The sequence below is a fragment of the Lontra canadensis genome, unplaced genomic scaffold (assembly GCF_010015895.1).
Source record: "Lontra canadensis isolate GAN:19392208 unplaced genomic scaffold, GSC_riverotter_1.0 scaffold38, whole genome shotgun sequence".
Taxonomy (NCBI): Eukaryota; Metazoa; Chordata; class Mammalia; order Carnivora; family Mustelidae; genus Lontra; species Lontra canadensis.
Window position 1 is genome coordinate 954,684 of NW_022631032.1, and position 19,665 is coordinate 974,348.

Sequence of the window (19,665 nt, forward strand, 5' to 3'; positions counted from 1 at the left end):
ATAAACCATCAGACAACTTCAAGCACCCTAATATACATGTAAGATAGGAGGGACCAAAAATATGTGATGATATAATGGCCAAAACTTTTCCAAATTAGGTGAAAAACTATAAGCCTACAGATCCAAAAAGTCCTATTAAGCAAATAAACAATGAAAAATTACACCAAGGCATGTCATTATCAAACTGCTCAAAAGCAGTGATGAAAAATATCTTAAAAGGAGCCAGAGGAAAAAGAATGTTACAAATACAAAGGAAGAGAGGTTAAGAACAACATCAGATTTCTTGCTAAAAATAATGCAGGTGGGAACAGCTGAGCAACATCTTTGAAGCAACGAGAAACAGAATTCTATATTCAGCAAAAATATCCTCCAAAAATCAAAGATGAAATACGTTTTTAGACACAAAACCTGAAAAAAATCATCATGAGCAAACCTACATCATTAAAAAAAAGTGTTAGAGGAAGTCCTCAGGTAGAAAAATGGAAATGGAAACATGGATCTCCACGGAAGAAGGAAAAGCATCAGATATGGTACATACATAAATAAATATATATAACAATAGAAAAAACAGCACAAAGAAATGGAAGTATACTCTTGTGAGGTTCTTACAGTATATGTGAGTGAACATAGTATTACTTGGAGATAAATTTTAGTAAGTTAGAGATATACACTATGAACTCTAAAGTAACCATTCAAATAAAAGAGAGTCACAACTAAAAAAATCAACAAAGGTGATTAAATGGAACCAAAAAAAATTACTAAACTGATCTAATAGGCAAAAAAAAAAAAAAAAAAGGAGGAAAAGGGCAACTAGAGATGAGACAAATAGAAAACAAATAGCCAGATGGCTGATTTAAACTTAACAATATCAATAATCACATTAAATATGAACAGTAATTAAAAGGCAGGGATTGTGGTTTTATTTTTCAAAAGCAAGGCTGCAGAGGCACCTGGGTGGTTCAGTTGGTTAAGTGTCTGAGTCTTGATTTCAGCTCAGGTCAAGATCTCTGGGTTATGAGATCCACCTGCTTTGGGCTCCATGCTCAGCAGGGAGTCTACTTGAGATTCTCATTCTCTCTCTCTCTCTCTCTCACTCTCCCTTTGCCCCTCCCTCTGCTTTCTCTCTAAAATAAATAAAATCTTAAAAAAAAAAAAAAGCAAGGCTACAAATATATGTTGCCTATAGGAAATGCAACATAAAATAAAGGCACAGTAGGCTAAAAGTTAAAATAAAATATATGTGCAAGTGCTATTCAAATTAAAGCTTCAGTAACTGTATTAATATCAGACAAAGGAGATTTCAAAGCAAAGAATATTATCAGAGATTAAAAAATATATATTTCCAGGGATGTAGTCATTTCATAATGACAAAGGGGTTAGCTGATGGACATAAAACCATAATTCTAAACATGTATACATTTAACAGATCTTCAAAATACACAAAGGACACAGAAGATCTGAACAACATTGTCAGTCAAATTGGTCCCAACTGATATTTACAGAACACTCTACTCAACTGCAGAAAAATATACATTCTTTTTACGTATGCACAGAACATTCACCAAGAAAGACCACATTTCGGGACATAAAACAGATTCAAGTCATACAAAGTTCTAAAAACAATGGAATTAACTTAGAAACCAGTAACAAAAAGATAGGTAGAAAAGCCTTAATACCTAGAAACAAAATACACTCGTAAAAATCCACGTGTCAGAAATCAATAGGGAAATTACAAAGTACTCTGAACTGAGTAACACTGAGGACATATCAAAATTTGTGGGATGCAGCTAAAACAGTATTTAGAAATTATTTATACCACTATATTCCAAAATCTGAAAGAAGAAATGCCTAAAATCGTGACCTCAGCATTGGCCCTAGGGAAGTAGAAAAAGAACAGCAAATTACACCTATAGCAAGCACCAAAGAGAAACTGATAAAATTCACAGTAGAAATCAATGAAATAAAAAACAGTAAAATGGAGTAAAATCAATGAAACCAAAGGCTTTTTTTTTTGAGATCGACAAAAGTGATCTTTTCTAGTAAGACTCAAAAAGGGGAGGAAGGCAGCACAAATTACCAGTATCAGGAAGACGAGAGATGACATTACTATAGATTCTGCAGATATCAGAAGTATAATCAAGGAATGTAATGAACACTTTACAAATACATGAACTTTTCTGCAGGTCTGAACCTACTTCCAAATAAAAAAATTTTAAAATTTTAAAATTTAAAATTTAAAAATTTAAAAACTCTCTATCCATCACGGGATGGCCACAAGTTAGTAATTGCTACAGCTGAATTAAAAGCTGAATGTAACAGGTATATGAGAGTTCATTATACTATAATCTTTTTTTTTAATCTTCTTGTTTTTTAATATGTAATAATTATAAGAGAAGGTGTTTTTAAATAAATAAAAGTCACCCATCTTAAACTTTTAGACAGAAAAACATTTTCAGAAGATATTCATCTCTGGCTCCAAAGGCCATAAATCTTAAGAACTCTGACTCTATAAATCTCAAATCCACTGACCTAACTGATCATATACCAGGCATTATCCACAGTCTCTTACTGCTGAGTTTTGACTCATTCTTCTTCACTTTTATCTTTTCTCCACTGCCTAGAAATAGAGATGTACTTCTGCACTTTTGTAAATCCTAATTTTCCAATGAAGAATGTATTAGATGAATAAGCATGTGTTTATAATTTTAGAAAAAGAATTACCACTAATATTCAATGTGTTCATTAACTTCACATACTTACAATTATTTAAAACCTTTTCGCCAAACACATCTCGAGAGAGCTCACCTCAGTCTAACACAGCTGTATTATCAACTCATCCTCCATAGTTAAAAAGTGACCACAGCAAAAAAATACTGCAGTAATTTTTTAAACAATCTATTTGTAATGCTCTTCTAAATTCAATTCTTGACCATTTTATCTCACTATTCTTTTTATAAGTGTTACTGCTCTAAAATTTAGCTTACTTTTTAAGGCAAAACTATTAAGTCTTACCAAATTTTACCAAACTGGAGGCATTAAAAATAATTTAAATAAAAAGTTGCTCTAAAAACTATCGGTTATTATTCTCTTTGAGCACACTATACCACATAGAAAATGATCAAGACTTCACCAAGACTTTCACATAAACTTTTAATAAAAATCCAGTAAGACAATAATTGCAACAGCTTATGTTTAACATATAAATACATATTTAAATTCTAAAAAACATGTACATAACAGAAAGCCTCTAGTATTTCTGACTAAAGATAAAAACCTATATATTTTAAATGATATTTCCTATTAAGATGAAAAAAATACATATTAAGCTATTCTACCATGTATCTATTTAGAACATTTGAAGCATTAATATCGAACTTCTGAAATCCATTTAACTTTCAGAATAAAACTACTGTAGCTTGTAGGAGTATATGTTTTTTAATCAAGTCAATTTCTAGATCATAGGAAACAAAGAAATTTTTCTTACCAAAAGCATTATAACGTCATTCTTCCCAACTGCTGTATCAGCAGCACTTTCAAAAGCTGGCTATTAATAATAAAAATAAAACTAAGCATAAAAATCCATTCGGATGAGAATTTTCTGCCAAATATTGTTTGATTCTTTGTGAACTGCTTTCAAAATGATTAAGATATTAAAATTTAGGATTTTTAAATTCACTGACTTTAAGTGGGTTTTCAGAAGATATACCCTGTGCCACTGGTAGAGCTACTATTGAATAAGTCCCATCTAGTCAGCACACTGAAGTCCCAATTCCACAGTGCATGCCTCAGCCTTGATCTTATCTACATAGAAAGGAGCTCATAGGCTATTGTGCTTAACCAAACCCTTCCTTGCATTTACAATGAACATGATTTTTTGTGTGAATAAAAACAGCAGCAGGGGTGCCTGGGTGGCTCAGTGGCTTAAAGCCTCTGCCTTCGGCTCAGGTCATGATCCCAGGGTCCTGGGATCGAGCCCCGCATCGGGCTCTCTGCTCACCAGGGAGCCTGCTTCCTCCTCTCTCTCTCTGCCTGCCTCTCTGCCTACTTGTGATCTCTGTCTGTCAAATAAATAAATAAAATCCTTTAAAAAAAAAAAAAAAAAAAAAACAGCAGCAGAGGACAAAGTGAAGCTATCAGGAATATATCTCACTAAATCAAATGCGAATTCTTGGACATTTACTTATTTTTTTCACATTATATAATTAGTAAGAGCCATCTGTAGTGTTCTAGGATAAGAGTTAGTCATATCTCATTTCCTAAAACAAGAGGAGCTGGCCTCAACAGGCACAGAAATCCCCAAGCCTCTAAGCCATCTTTGCATCAAACCTGAGTTTCTTATTAGCTGGAACAACAGTTTTATAGTAGTCTGTGCGTGGAAGGTTTTCTTTAAGGATATTCCATGTACATACCCAGAATTACGAAGTTGGTAATTTCACAAGGTGATTTAGAGTGTGATCTATAACTCAAGTAAAACTTCAAGTAGTTATTTTGAATAACACATTATTAGTTTTTTGAGTATTTGCCCAGTTCAGAGAGAAAGAAGTAAAAAACTAAAATTAAAAATGTATTACTCAAAATTCACAAAACTAAGTTATTCTGAAAAATTCTTAAATAATCTTTTTTATAGTTTATAACATATACTCTGCAGTTTTAGAAATTAAAACTACATTAAGATTTAGGGGACACTTTGTGGTGCACGGGTGCCACCGTTGGTTAAATGTCTGACTCTTGGTTTCAGCTCAGGTCCTGATCTCAAGGTCATGGGATTGAGCCCCATGCTCAGTTCACTCAGCAGAGTCTGCTAAGACTTTCTACCCCCGCCCCTCTCCTCTGCTCACTCACACATGTGTGCACTTTCTTCTCTCTCTGAAATAATCTTAAAGAAAAAAAAAAAAGGACTTTTTGGGCCACCCTGCATTGTTGAAAGACAGAATGAACATCCTACTTGGCTCTGCAGTTCTAGATTTTTTCCCTGAGACATGCCTATCCATGTTAAACAGAAATCTGACAAACCCATCTTTAAGGACCATTCAGCAAAAGATTTTTTAAAGATCCTGAAGTATAAACAGTCCAGCCAGCACTCTGAATATTATTTCACTGTCAAATCTGTAGCATCCACAGCAACTAAGATAACCTTCTGTAATTCAAAAGCAGTCCTCCCTTTGAAATAAAAAGTACCCTAATACATATAATATCCTTAATCTACTCACTGAAACACCTCAATTTTAAAAAGCTATACAAATATTTGTATAAAAGAATTTTTTAAAAAACTCAATCCCCTAACTATAGAAATCAAATTGTCACAACTCTTTATGAGGGCAAAACTTAACACTTCAAGTCAGCTCCTAACAATAAGAATGACATAATATAATTTAATGAATACATGGAAATTTTACAAGGATACCAGCTAAATTTTAACAAAGCTCTAGTGAATACCCATTTTATCACTTCCCATCTTGAACTTTCTCTTATAATACATGCTTTTGTTTCTGTGTTTAGGCTTAAGGAAGACCATTGTACCAAATATACACCAAACCAAGACTATTTACATTTGTAAAGTGCAGTCTTTGTATAATTATGCTTTTTTGTAGGTTACAAAACAATGCCATAGCTAAAACAAAATAAGTTATAACTAGGAAAAATAATGTAATTATCTGCCTTAGGATCAATATTAGAAACATTAAGAGTTACAACTTAGTACACACTACAACATACTTACATACGTCTTTATCACTTTTATTAAATACACTATTTAACAAATCAGCCCTTTTATTCAGAGAAAACTCCATGTGGTGAGAGTGTCATCTTAGGTAAAACAGTGGCTTTGAGTATTAGTCAACTGCAAAGTATTTAATTAGTAAAAATGGGAAAAAGTAGCTTTGGACTAACAACTAATATCTATGTTTTAACTTTTGCTTTGTAAAAATGGAAATGTGTAAAAATTCTTTTATATACAACGTAACTTTACATTTTTAAAATGTCTACTTACATGAATGAGAGATTCTCATTTATTGACGCTAGTGTGATCTTAAAACTTCTAAATTTCCTCTTAAATCCTCCTCATGTACATAACTTTTCAAAACTTCATATTCAAGGACTGAGAGTTACAAAAGTGTTATAACTGTTAAACTGATTTCAAAATCTTACTATCTATTATGAAAAGTGCTATACCGCATTAGGAAATAGTAGATAACATCACTGTGATAAGACCAGTCCTACAGACTGAATATTCAAAACAGGGAGAATCAAAAAGGCCTAGAAAGAAAATTGGCTTCTAACCCCCCAGATAATCAAAAACCAAAAAAAAAATTGGAAACAGTGGCCAGTAGTGGTGACAGTATTGCAGAGTGAGAATAAGGGAGAGACTTTAGTGTTTTCTGAATGTTTTTACCATCTACACATATTAATATTTTAAAATAGTTAAAGAAGGTAGGCTGAGCATATGTATAACTTCTAATTCTACTGTGCTTGGCCATCCTTGGGTGTGAAACTTGTAGGAACCTGCAAAACACTTCATGGTGATCTATCAAACCATTCTCCAGATTCTTTGGATCTCTCTTAATTAGGTCTCTTTACCCCAGGCAAGATAAAGTGGTGATTTTGAAGTCCCCCTTAACAAGCACATTTCTAGGGGCGCCTGGGTGGCTCAGTGGGTTAAGCCTCTGCCTTCGGCTCAGGTCATGATCCCAGGGTCCTGGGATCGAGCCTCACATCGGGCTCTCTGCTCAGCGGGGAGCCTGCTTCCTCCTCTCTCTCTGCCTGCCTCTCCTCTGCCTACTTGTGATCTCTCTCTCTCTGTCCAATAAATAAAAATAAAATCTTTAAAAAAAAAAAGTACATTTCTAGTAAGTGACGGTGTGATTATATTTATTTTTGTACAACCCCTCCAAATTTTGGCTCCACTAGGGAAAAGTAGCAGCCATTCACACACCATAAAATAGCAGCAAACCCTAAATTATTTAATCAAATTAATCCATCTAAAAAATTAATCCACCTATAAGCATTAAGTAAGTATATATGCCATGTTCGTTATTATATTAGGAACTGTAGGAGATAAACAATTTTACCCCAAAATACAAAAAAAAAAAGAGAGAGAGAGAGCACACAACTCAAGAGTCAAGGTTTAACTTGTTTTTAAGACAATTCAACATGAACTATTTTGCAAGTTCCTTCACCTGTCATGGTTTCAATTTCTTCTCCACTGAAATGAGGCAGTTGTAATAGGCTGTATGATTCATTCCAACTATGAAAGTTTTGACCTACAGTAAGTATTGGTTCTGCATGCATCTTGCTGTTACACTCTTTCACCACTAGGTGATGTTCCAACATTGGTATGGAAAAGGGCTGACAGTTTTCAGTAGCCTTAACAGAAAAGCTGTGGATCAAAAGTGATTATGAGAAGTTGCAAGATTTTTGTTATTGTTGTTTAGTATGACTGGAGGTACTAATCTGGGAAAGGAGGGGTTGGCTAAATAATACAGCCTCTGTTTCATGTGTCTCAATGGAAAAATAAGACAAAAACACAAAACAAATGATAACGGTGGTAGAGAGGAGAGAAAGCAGGTATGTTATTATTGCCTTTTACAAAGATTACTCCCAAATTCACAGTTGTCTAAAACTAGAATTTAGGGATTTTATAATGTTGTGAAGCAAGGGAGGGAGAACAGTAACAATTAAAGAGCACATGAACCTATCTGAGAACAAGATGAGGTGAAGTATAAAATTATGTGGTAAAATTACTACTTGCTCATTAAACTGGGGGTGGGGAGGAGCACCCTTATACACTGTTACAAGTGAATCTGGGAGCATATGGGTGGTTTAGTTGGTTAAGTGTCCAACTCTCGATTTAGGCTCAAGTTATGATCTCAGAGTCGTAATACTGAACCCTATGTTAGACTCTGTGCTGGGTGTGGAGCCTGCTCATTAAGATTCTCTCCCTCTCCCCCACTGCTCCCTCCGTAAGAAAAGGAAAGGGGGAAAAAAAAAAGTGAATCTGTACTACATTTTTGGAAAACTGACAGTATATTAGAATTTAATACTCCAACACTTTGATCCAACAATCCCAATTAAAAATCCATGTCACATGTACATATATAAACATGTTACCATTCATTAACTTCAAACTCATGAAATAGAGTACATGAGTTTTGTGCTTTGAGGGTAAAAGGGATACTTACATGCAGAAACACCTAACTGAAACAAGTTTTTTTGTTTTTGTTTTTTTAAGATTTTATTTATTTATTTGACAGAGAGAGATCACAAGTAGACGGAGAGGCAGGCAGAGAGAGAGAGAGAGAGAGAGAGGGAAGCAGGCTCCCTGCTGAGCAGAGAGCCCGATGCGGGACTCGATCCCAGGACCCTGAGATCATGACCTGAGCCGAAGGCAGCGGCTTAACCCACTGAGCCACCTAGGCGCCCCTGAAACAAGTTCTAAAGCAAGCACTAAAGAAAGTGTTTGGAATTTAATACAGTAAGAAATTGACAAATCTAGAGTTCTAATAACAGCTTGTATAAACAACCCAAATTGGTACATGAGCTTAACTGCCCAAATAAAAGCTACACTTTTAAATTTAGAAGATAAGCATTTCTGTTAAGCAATGCATTGTTTCTTCCATTGTAATGCCAATTAGTGATTATTTCTTCTAAAATGTAATACTGTTTTTTTTCTTTTTTTGAAGATTTTATTTATTTATTTATTTATTTGTCAGAGAGAGAGAGAGAGAGCGCGCGCAAGAGAGAGCACAAGCAGGCAGAGTGGCAGGCAGAGGCAGAGAGGGAAGCAGGCTCCCTGCTGAGTAAGGAGCCCGATGTGGGACTAGATCCCAGGACTCTGGGATCACAACCTGAGCCGAAGGCAGCGGCCCAACCAACTGAGCCACCCAGGCATCCCTAAAATGTAATACTGTTAATCCAAATCCCTAATAACTTGTTGGACACTTCAATCAGCAATTTAAAATTAAAATTTGGGAGGGGATGGGATAACTGGTTGATGGGCATTAAGGAGGGCACATAAGGTGATGAGCACTGGGTGTTATACCCAACTAATGAATCACTAAACACTACACCAAAAACTAATGATGTATCGCCTAAAATGAATTTAAATTAAAAAAATAATAATAATAGTAAAATTAAAATTCAAACATTCAGGGGCAGGTACCTGGCTGGCTCAGTCGACAGAGCATGCCTGGAGTATACGGCTCTTGATCTTGGGAGTCTTATGTTCAAGCCCCACACTGGGTGGTAGAGCTCACTTTAAAAAATAATAAATAAAATTTCAACATTCATCAATTCTAAGACTCATATTATCCACATGTTTGCACAGAAGCCAGGATATAGCTTACATAGTTTATATTAAGTTTATATTAAACCTTATACTTGCTACTGGCAAGTGACCATCATTATGCAGTGGTCACTGCATGCACTGCTTCAAGTTAGTCTCAACTTTTCACAGTACTGTGTTATTTCAGCTGAGCAAAGTACATTGTTGGTAGAAGAGTGCTGAGCTGAAATTGTTGATTAAAGGTATTGAAAAAGATTACACTGCAGCTGCATTCTGAAACAAAAATAATAGCGTACATAGATAGGTACCCAATCAGAGCAGCAAGGTGCAGAGGAATGGCTTGGAGGAGAAGGGGTGGGATGGGTAGGGAAGAGTCAAAAGGGGGGGCAAAAAAGCGGGAAGAAAACCCTATAGAAAATTATATTCTAAGTCTTAAGTAATATGTTAAGAAGGTACACACAGAAATCCAGAGATTTTCATTTTTCTTATTAACAGCAAAACCCAAAATATTTTTTCTTTATTAACTCAGCAAGATTCACTTCAGGATTACTGTATTGTGTTGGAAAGAAAGCAAAATTAGTTATACTTGTCATCTGTACTGTCATCTGTACACTGTGGTTCACATTTTATTTTTCCAGACATGATGAAGGCCTGAACCTGACCACAAAGGAAGCACGAAATCACTAGGAAGCTATTCTGTACAAAAAGTACAATCCTGCTAATTTACAAGTATAATTGACAGGCACTTCAATCACCTTTTTAAAATTATGTGAATTTATCTTTTTCCACTTTATTCCTTTTCCCCAGCTGAAACCTACCCACACTGACTCAGCATATAAACACAGTGCAAAGCCCTTAACCTCTGCATTCAACAAATATTTCAAAAACACACTTTAAATCACTGTTGAAGAGGATAATGGCCTTACTCATGGTACAATCATCACAGAAATCTGAAATTTCTCTCTCATTTCCTATGGTCATTCTGTAATCCACTATCCAGGATTTAAAAAAAAAAAAAATCAATGCATTTGGGTATTATACCAAACATAACAAAAGTAACTGACATTCATACAGGGGTTTTTAGTTTACAAAACACTTTTACAGGGCTTTTCTACTTTACTTACCAGTTTTCAATCAATATCCTCTTTTAAAAACAGGAAAAAAATAATCTTCATTTAATCAAAATTAGCATTTTTTACTTTCCCACAAAGTCAAGCATGAGGTGACTTTATATCAAAATGCCTTACCAACAAATTAAGGAATTAACATGCAGACAGTACCATCTTTCAAGGGTCTATTTTTCAAAAATTCATTTGATAGTCAAATGTAGTTGAAATACTGACTAGGTTCCCAAGATGGCCCACAAATGACCTTTCACCTCCCACAATTCCGCTAAATTATACTGCATACTACAATAGCCTGGATCATAAGGCAGGCAGCCAGGTAACCAAGTTTCTACTTCCTCTGCCCACTTCTTTATTATTAATATTTCCCAAGCCTCCACATCCTCTGCCCAGTACTTAATTATTAATATTCTCTGGCCTTCTCTCTCTATAACAAAACAAAGGGCCAAGAGGGGCTCCACTGACCCATCTACGGTGAAAACTGCCAAGAGCTGACAATCAATGTTGTCAGCACTAATCTCTAGAGCTCCAGACCCACAGATATAAACATCAACCGAACATGTTTACATACAACTAAAATTCAACAGATTCATTTTATCTTTCTTCCAAACCCACCCCCCACCACAAACCATTCCTTCTACTCCTTTAATGAATATGATTTGCTAAAATTCCATGCCAGGATTTTGGAAGTCATCCCAGACTCCTTCCTACCCCACAAGGAGGTACTTAGTCATCATTTCTACCTTTCTCACACCCACCCCCCCCATGCCTAGCTCCACTGGCACTGCCCCCAACTCAGGTCCTGATGCCCTCTCTAGTCTCCCTCATTCATATCAACATAAAATCCAGACATGATCATTTCTCTGCTTGAAATTTCAATAGCTTCCCATTGTCTGCAGCAGCATTTCCCAAACTGGCAAGAGTCCCTCCAAAAAAAAAAAAAAAAATTGAGGGGCGCCTGGGTGGCTCAGTAGGTTAAGCCGCTGCCTTCAGTTCAGGTCATGATCTCAGGGTCCTAGGATCGAGTCCCGCATCGGGCTCTCTGCTCAGCAGGGAGCCTGCTTCTCTCTCTCTCTCTCTGCCTGCCTCTCCGTCTACTTGTGATCTCTCTCTGTCAAATAAATAAAGAAAATCTTTAAAAATAAAAATAAAAATTGAAAAAGCATCCCCGGCTCATACAAATTGAAGAAATATACTGGATTAAGCAAACCTGAACAACTCTCTTACTAGCAAGACACTTAAAAGTCTAGGGCACCTGCATGGCTCAGTCAGTTGAGCATCTGACTTCAGCTCAGGTCGTGATTTCCAGGTCCTGGGATTGAGTTCCAGTCGGGGCTTTCTGCTCAGTAGGGAGTCTGCTTCTCCCTCTCCCTCCACTTCTCTCCCCTGGTCATGCTCTTTCTCCCACCCCCCATCAAATAAATAAATAAAATCTTAAAAAACAAAACGAAACACTGAAAACTCTGACAATGCACAATACTATGTGCTTCCCTACCATAGAGAAGTAAAGCAGGAGTAGGAGAGAGGCCCAACTGGGCTCCAAGGACAAAGTTACAACTAAATAGACATGTAATACTCTCCAGAATGTGGCCCTGCCTAGTTGTCACCACCACCTGCCTTTCACCAATGTTTATCATTCACCTCTAACAAACCTTACATTCCATCTATATACAACACATTTGTAATTCCTCTAAGGGCTATCGTTTCCTGACTCCATTCCTTTACATACATTGTTCCTTCTGCCAAGAATGCCTTTCCCTAACAGTGTGGCTGCAGAGCTCTTACAAGTCCTTCTAGACCCTGGTCAAGTTTGCTCTCCACCATGCTTTGACTGTCTTTTCTACCTTCCAGCAGAAGATAGCTCCCACCTTTGTCTCTCCTTGCAAGAATCAGAACATCTGTCTCACAATGTTGGACTTACAGACTAAAAACCTTAAAGGCTGAAAACCAGGCCAGTACCAAGCAATGGAGAATGAATGAAGAAACAGAGCAAGACAAAGGGTGTGAGGAAAGGATAAAATCCTTCCTGGCTTTCTGGGTTAAAATTTCACAACAAGTACATATTGTCTTTGGCATGCGCCACACTCAACCCAATGCCCTTTTCCAACTCTCCCAATACCCTCTCTTAGGTCCCTTGGTGACTTCATGTAACCGGGCACAAAACCTCCATCTACAACACTATGTTCTTCAGTATCAACTCCTTCTTCAACAGTCATTCTGCTCAGAAATTAATACATAAATAAGTTATAACTTCTCAAAGCTGAGAAACAAAAGATAAATCTCCAAATAACAAAACAAAAAAACTAGGGAGGTGATGCGGAGAGTGGGCATCATAGTTCTACCACCCCCCCCATATAAAAGTCTCGGAGTATTCCTGACTGGGCTTCCCTCAGTGTTCTCACTCTCCACTACATCCACTCCTGCACAGCAGCAGCGATGGGCACTACAGGCAGAAACAGAGCTAGAACGAGTGCTACTGCCATCCTCTGGGTCACCCATTCTTGGAATGAAAAGCTCTGTTCATCTGAGAGACCATATATGACCAACTTCTCATTATTTGGACAGAGAAGTCTCACTAACGTGTTCTCCAATGAACTTAAAACAGTGCCTTTACCCCAGCCAGGCAGTATCTTGAAATATACCTACACCATTACTTGATTTAGGAAAAAAGCCAATGTTGCCCAAGTGTCCTAACAATTCAGAATAAATCTGTAAGTACTAAACTAGCATTTAGCAAAAATTATTATGGCTTATCGCTGTTTCTGATTTCATAGAAAGTCATGTTGTAGGAAGTCACTCTCTGGGAAGCCTGGGTGGCTCACTCTGTTAAGCACCTGCCTTTGGCTCAGGTCATGATTTCAGGGTCCTGAGATCGAGCCCCATGTTGGGCTCCCTGCTCAGCAGGGAGCCTGCTTCTCCCTATCCCTCTCCCCCCAGTTTGTGTGCACATATGCCCACACTCTCTCTCTCTCTTAAATAAATAAAACCTTAAAAAAAAAAAAAAAAACTATCTACATGTGCCAAATACCATGTTAAATGCTGGAGATTATAACCCTTGACCTAAGACCTGAAAGGTGGGAAATTCATCAGACAAAGAGGCAGTAAAAAGAGGGGAAATAACAGAGGCATGGAATCCAAGCAGAGGAATTACCAGAGGCAGAAGTACTGAGGTGAGGGGTGGGGGCTGGGAGGATGTTTTAACAGCTGATGGGCATGAAAGAGTATACCTGCCATGAGGAACACCAAATGATATATGGAATTGTTGAATCGCTGTACCGTACACCTGAATTTTTTTTTCAAGATTTTTATTTATTTGACAGAGAGAGAGATCACAAGTAGGCAGAAAGGCACACAAAGAGAGAGGGGAGCAGGGAGCCCGATGCAGGGCTTGATCCCAAGACCCTGAGATCATGACCTGAGCCTAAGGCAGAGCCTCAACCCACTGAGCCACCCAAGCGCTCCTTAACTGGAATTAAAATAAAAACTTAAAAAAAAAAAAAAAAGAAGAAGTACTAAGGTGAGAAATCCTAGAAAATGTCATGAATACAAGTTAAACCCGCTAGAGCACAGGGTAGTCTCTAGGGAACAGCTAGAAATGGAGCTAAAAACACGGGACAGGATCAGATTGTCTGATATGATAAAGATATGATAAAGATATGGGTTAACTTGCATGTGATGGAGATTCTGAATTTTTTTCAACTGAGAAAGACCAAAGCCCATACCATAGGGCCATATTCCAAATACAGTATGAATGGTGTCTTCGGGACTTGTACAGTGCAGCAGCACTGTGTTCACCTGCTAGACTGTTTACCTTCAAGATGCCAGAACTCAGTCTTCAATACATAGCCAACATCTAGCCCTGTGCTTGGCACATACAGGAACTAAAAAAAATACTGAATAGTTAAATTTGCCAACGCAATCCTAAAGGCATAACCAAGAGGCCCTAACCAGGCCTGCTTCCTTCCTTCCTGCCTGCCTATAAAAATCACAATTCTTATGTACCACAATAATTGATAATTGCCACAAGTTTTAAGGGAACATGAAGAAACGCCATTCACCATAGGCTGCATCGGAGGTAAGAAAGGATTTGGGTGTGGGGGTGGAACACATTAAGATGCTTCTGAACCTAACTAAATTAAGCACTTTATTCTGTTCTTCTCACCAAAAACTGAACAGAAAACAACTGTGGGTTAGTTAAAACTTGTTCATCAATGAACTCTAAGGCAGTGGTAGTAACTATAAAAAGCCTATTTTCGTATCAAAAAGATCCATGAAATAAAAACCCATTTTAACAGAATTTGTTGGGTTAAAAGATTTTATTTATTTTTGCATGCGCACAAGCTGGGTGGGGGGACAGTGCGGGTAGGGCAGAGGGAGAAGCAGAATCCTCGATGAGCAGTGAGTCTGATGCAGGGTTCAATCCCAGGACCCTGGGAACATGACCTGAGCTGAAGGCAGACGCTTAACCGACTGAGCCACCCAGGTGCCCCTATTCTTTCAAATATTTAAGCGCTCCAGACAAAATCAGGCTACTTGCCTGCAGTACCTTACATTTAACTTAGCAAACTGAATCACATTATTACAACTGGCATTAAATAAGGATTCCATCTCTTATGCTTGGTGAAACAGTAAAGCAAAAAAATTTAAGAGAAACTTGAGGAAATCAAAGCCAAAACTAAATTACAAATGAGCTTAGAAAACTGATGGCTTAAGAAGTTAGGGTGCTGGGGCACGTAGGTTCAGTTAAGCTAAGCCTCTGCCTCAGGCCCAGGTCATGATCCCAGAGTTACAGGATGGAGCCCCACGTCAGTCCAGTCAGGCTCTCTGCTCAGCAAGGAGTCTGCTTCTCCCTCTCCCTTTGTATGCACACTCACTCATGCATATGCGCGCGCTCTCTCTCTCTCTCACTCTCTCAAGTAAATAAAATCTTAAAAAAAAAAAAAAAGAAGGCATAATCTAAAGCTGGACGAAAAATCTTTGGTCTTTGAAGAACTGGTGACCCACATTTAAAGCAATCAATCCAAAGGCCAGAGAAGTAAAATAAAATTTCAAATCTTCCTTTTAAAGAAAAGATGTAGACACATTTCACTAACAAGTATTTTCTATTGTTTTATTTTTACTTATTTTTATTAACCATTATTTTTAAATAAGACACATGAAAGTCTATTAAATAAACCTAATTTAACATATTTTTACATTTTATAATGTGACCAGGAAGAGACAGAATCAATAACAGTAACACAGAGGATGGGGGGAAATGATACACCCAGAGACAGAAAGGGAAAGACAAAAACACACATAAAATGTACATTAGAGATACATGAGGTTAACAGCTTAAGCCTTTTAGGATGCTGTTCCCAAAGATGCAAAATCATGATATCTTTCCATGAAAAGCCTGAGTACAACACTATGTCATTACTGCCTGCTGCTCTAGTTAAAATAAAATAGGCAGCAATTCTCAATCCCACCCCCACACATTCTCATCTCTCTCTCTCTCTCTCTCTCTCTCTCACACACACACACACACACACACACCCAATACTTGTTCTGAATACATTAAATGTTATTAAACCAATAATAGTACATTACCATTTACTGAGCCTCTTATCCTCACAATTCTCTAAGGTAGCTTTTATTCCCTCCATTTGTCAAATGAAGAAACTAAAAAAGGTTAAGTGACTTGAACCCGACTACAGAGCTAGTGATGAGGCTAGAACCCAAGTCACTTGTATATGGCTCTGAAGCCCACATTTTAACCACTATACCATGCCAATTCCCCAGACATCTTTAGCCACTATTACATTTTTTTTATTTTTATTTTTTATTATTTTTTAAAGATTTTTATTTATTTAATTGACACACAGAGAGAGATCACAAGTAAGCAGAGAGAGAGAGGGAAGCAGGCTCCTTGCTGAGCAGAGAGCCCAATGCAGGGCTGGATCCCAGGACTCTGAGATCACGACCTGAGCCGAAGGCAGAGGCTTAACCCACTGAGCCACCCAGGTGCCCCTACATTTTTTTTTTAAACTGGTGTTTTTACTATGCTTTTCCAAAAATAATGTTAAGATTCAGATACTTTAAATTTCATGAAAAACATCAACAACTTATACAGTTCTATCTATCACTTACTTTCAAGTAAACTCTGCACCCAAGGTAGGGCTCAAACTCACAACCCCAACATCAAGTCTCATGCTCTAGCAAATGAGCCAGCCAAGTGCTCCTATACTTCTTTTAAAATAATGCAGATTTTACTAGCAGTAAGGAAGATATTAACACTGAATATAGCTGAGTATCAGTCCAGAATTACACAAAGTACAAATGGTCCCCCAATACTCCCCAATTTTATTACCTAGCCTTTTAATTATGCTAGGTTCTTTGTATGGTGTAAAATACCCAGTATAACCCTGGGGAGATAATAGATTTTCATAGATACCTAATTTCTTTCTCCATTATTCACATTGTGGACTCTTATCATATATGCATTTAACTACTCCCATTCAATTATCTGTGCTACACGAAAAAAGAAAAACAAGAGAATACTTTAAATGATGGCAGGATGCCTGCCTTTACATCCTTGTGCCAGAGTGAACATGCAATGAAGACTATAAATTTGCTGTTCCTCAGCCAGTCTAAGTCCCATTCACTTGTCAAAAGGTATCTTGCATAGCTAATTATGATCCCCCTCACCAAAAAAGTAACCTATTTTAAAAACTGGAGGAAAAACGGGCTGTTGGAATTGAAACAGTATGTCAGTTAAGAACCAGTTTTCTAACTGGTATCTTCCTAAAGGACCTTTTCAACAGTAATTTTGCCTATACAGGATTTCTACCTTAAATGAGAATTTAGGCCTGAAGCCCCCATATATAAGGTATGATTTCACTTTACCCAGCTCTTTAAATTACAAAGAATTAAGAACCCAAACATGTGTCTTGTATATCAAAGTAAGTTAATAACTAATGCATTATTCATCCTATTTCACAAATGGGAAAAAGGAGAGCAACAGGGACGCTGTTAGAAGGCATGCTTGGGGCACATGGATGGCTCAGTCGATTAAGCATATGCCTTTGGCTCCAGTCATGGTTCCATAGTCAGAGGATCAAGCCTCACATCGGGCTCCCTGCTTAGCAAGGAGTCTGCTTCTGCTTCTCCCTCTCCCTCTCCCCACCCCCGCCTTCATGCTCTCTCTCCCAATCACTCTCTCTCTCAAATTAATAAATAAAATCTTTTTAAAAAGAAGAAGAAAGCACACTAGGTACATGTGGGAACTATTCCATGATTTATTTTAAAATAAAATAAAAATGTAGTAAAAGTCTGTCATGTGGGGCACCCGGGTGGCTCAGTCGGTTAAGTGTCTGCCTTTGGCTCATGTCATGATTTTGGGTCCTGGCACAGAGCTCCAAATCAGGATCCCTGCTGCTTCTTCCTCTCCCTCTGTCCCTCCCCCTGTTCATACTCTCTAATAAATAAAATCTTTAAAAAAAAAAAAAGGCTGCCACGTAATCAAAAGCAATCTTTAACACTGGTTCTCAGTAGGGGAAAAAAACAAAACAACAACAGTGAGTAGTGAGTTGAGCCATTACCAGAGTACAAAAGCAAGCCAAGAGTGGAAAGAATAACCTACCGAAAAACACTGTCTAACATCAGGTCCTTTACTGGTATGCTATCACTTATTCTCCACACGTTTCCTTTTCTGTAAAAAGAAGAGACTAGTCTATCACCTATCTGTGACGATCCACCATATTGTTTTTCAATCTCACACTTCATTATTTCAATATCCAACTCACAAATTTCTTGTGAAGAAAACAGGTAAAAACCAAATAAAATAGAGGAGTCAATTAATCTAGCTTGCTATCAGAGGTAGAACTTTCATACCACCCACCTCAAAACAGATACAAATATTTTTATTTTTTTCAAGATTTTAAGTAATCTCTACACCCAACGTGGAGCTCAAACTTACAACCCCAAGATCAAAAGTTGCATGCAACACCAACTGAGCCACACAGGCGTCCTCTAATATTTTTATTTAAAGCTTCTGAGAAAATCTACATACATCATCAAGTTCCACATCATGTAATCATAAATTCTACATAGTTAACTCACTTTTCTCAGAAATTCATTTTCTTACCTGAGTATCAATAGATCATTTAAAAGCAGGAAGGTCAGCGAAGAGAGGAATTTCAATTAAGAGACTGATTACAACTCACTTAATCCCTACACATACACAAATAGACAGGGGGGTACTTCTTATTGGATTCTCAGTTCATACTAGTATCAGTGGTCTCGGGTGACAGGAAGAGGTAAAACATGTATCTTCATCTATACCCTCAAAGAAACAGGTCTCTGTGGAGCTCTGTTTCCAAAGATCTATATGGCCTCTTCCACTGGGGAGATGCCCTGCAGTACACTCCTTTTTTAAATTTGGCAGTCTTGTAGTTTGCTATCTGAGTTAATGTTTTACTAGTTAGACCTAACAAAGACCCCATTATGAGTCTTTCGGTCTAAGGTGTTACCAGATCCTCTGATGGGACCGTTCTCTCGAGAGAACTCTCGAGAGAGAGAACTGTCCCATGGAAACTCTTCAGCAATCCAAACCTTCAACTTTCCTCGTTCTCAGACATTTGACTATCTGATCAACTTTCCCTTTCCTTCATTCCATCTTCCCCCTCCTGACTTTTTTTAACTAATGATTACAAAAGTAGTAATTTTTATTACCATTCATTCATGACATTTCACATCATCTCTATTTTTTTTCATCATCTCTATTTTTAATCTTACTAATATAAATCTTTGGTGGGTTGTTTTGTTTTTTAATTAGACGGCCCAACACAGGGCTCAATCTCATGACCCTGAGATCACAACCTGACCAAAATCAAGAGTCGGACACCTAACAAACTGAGCCACCCAGGCTCCCCACTAATAACTAACGTTTTTTTATTTATTTTTTTATAAACATATAATGTATTATTAGCCCCAGGGGTACAAGTCTGTGAGTCGCCAGGTTTACACACTTCACAGCACTCACCATATCACATATCCTCCCCAATGTCCATAACCCCACCATCAACAAATTTTTTTAACTCATGGCTTATATAATAACTAGTTACCATTAAGTCTAGGACATTCTACCCCACAGATACCACCTACTTTTCCCTAATTAAATAAACCCAGAACTTTTACTTCTTTACATAAATCTTAAAAGATGTGCTTTAATTCCAATGCTCTTTTTCTTTCTCTATCTCAAAAAATGAAGTCAACAAAATT

General features: G+C 37.3%; 1 protein-coding gene across 5 annotated transcripts in view; it reads right to left on the reverse strand.

The window, feature by feature from the left end:
• ATP13A3 (ATPase 13A3) overlaps nucleotides 1-19,665 on the reverse strand; it is an 88,868-nt gene that overhangs the window by 65,633 nt on the left and 3,570 nt on the right. Inside the window, exon 1 of one of the 5 annotated variants that reach the window (XM_032869277.1) lies at nucleotides 3,485-3,523. The exons of the other annotated variants lie outside the window; for them this stretch is intronic. The gene's annotated coding sequence lies outside the window, so the exon portion shown is untranslated. Of the gene's footprint in view, nucleotides 1-3,484; nucleotides 3,524-19,665 lie in introns of those variants that run through there. 5 annotated transcript variants of the gene reach the window in all.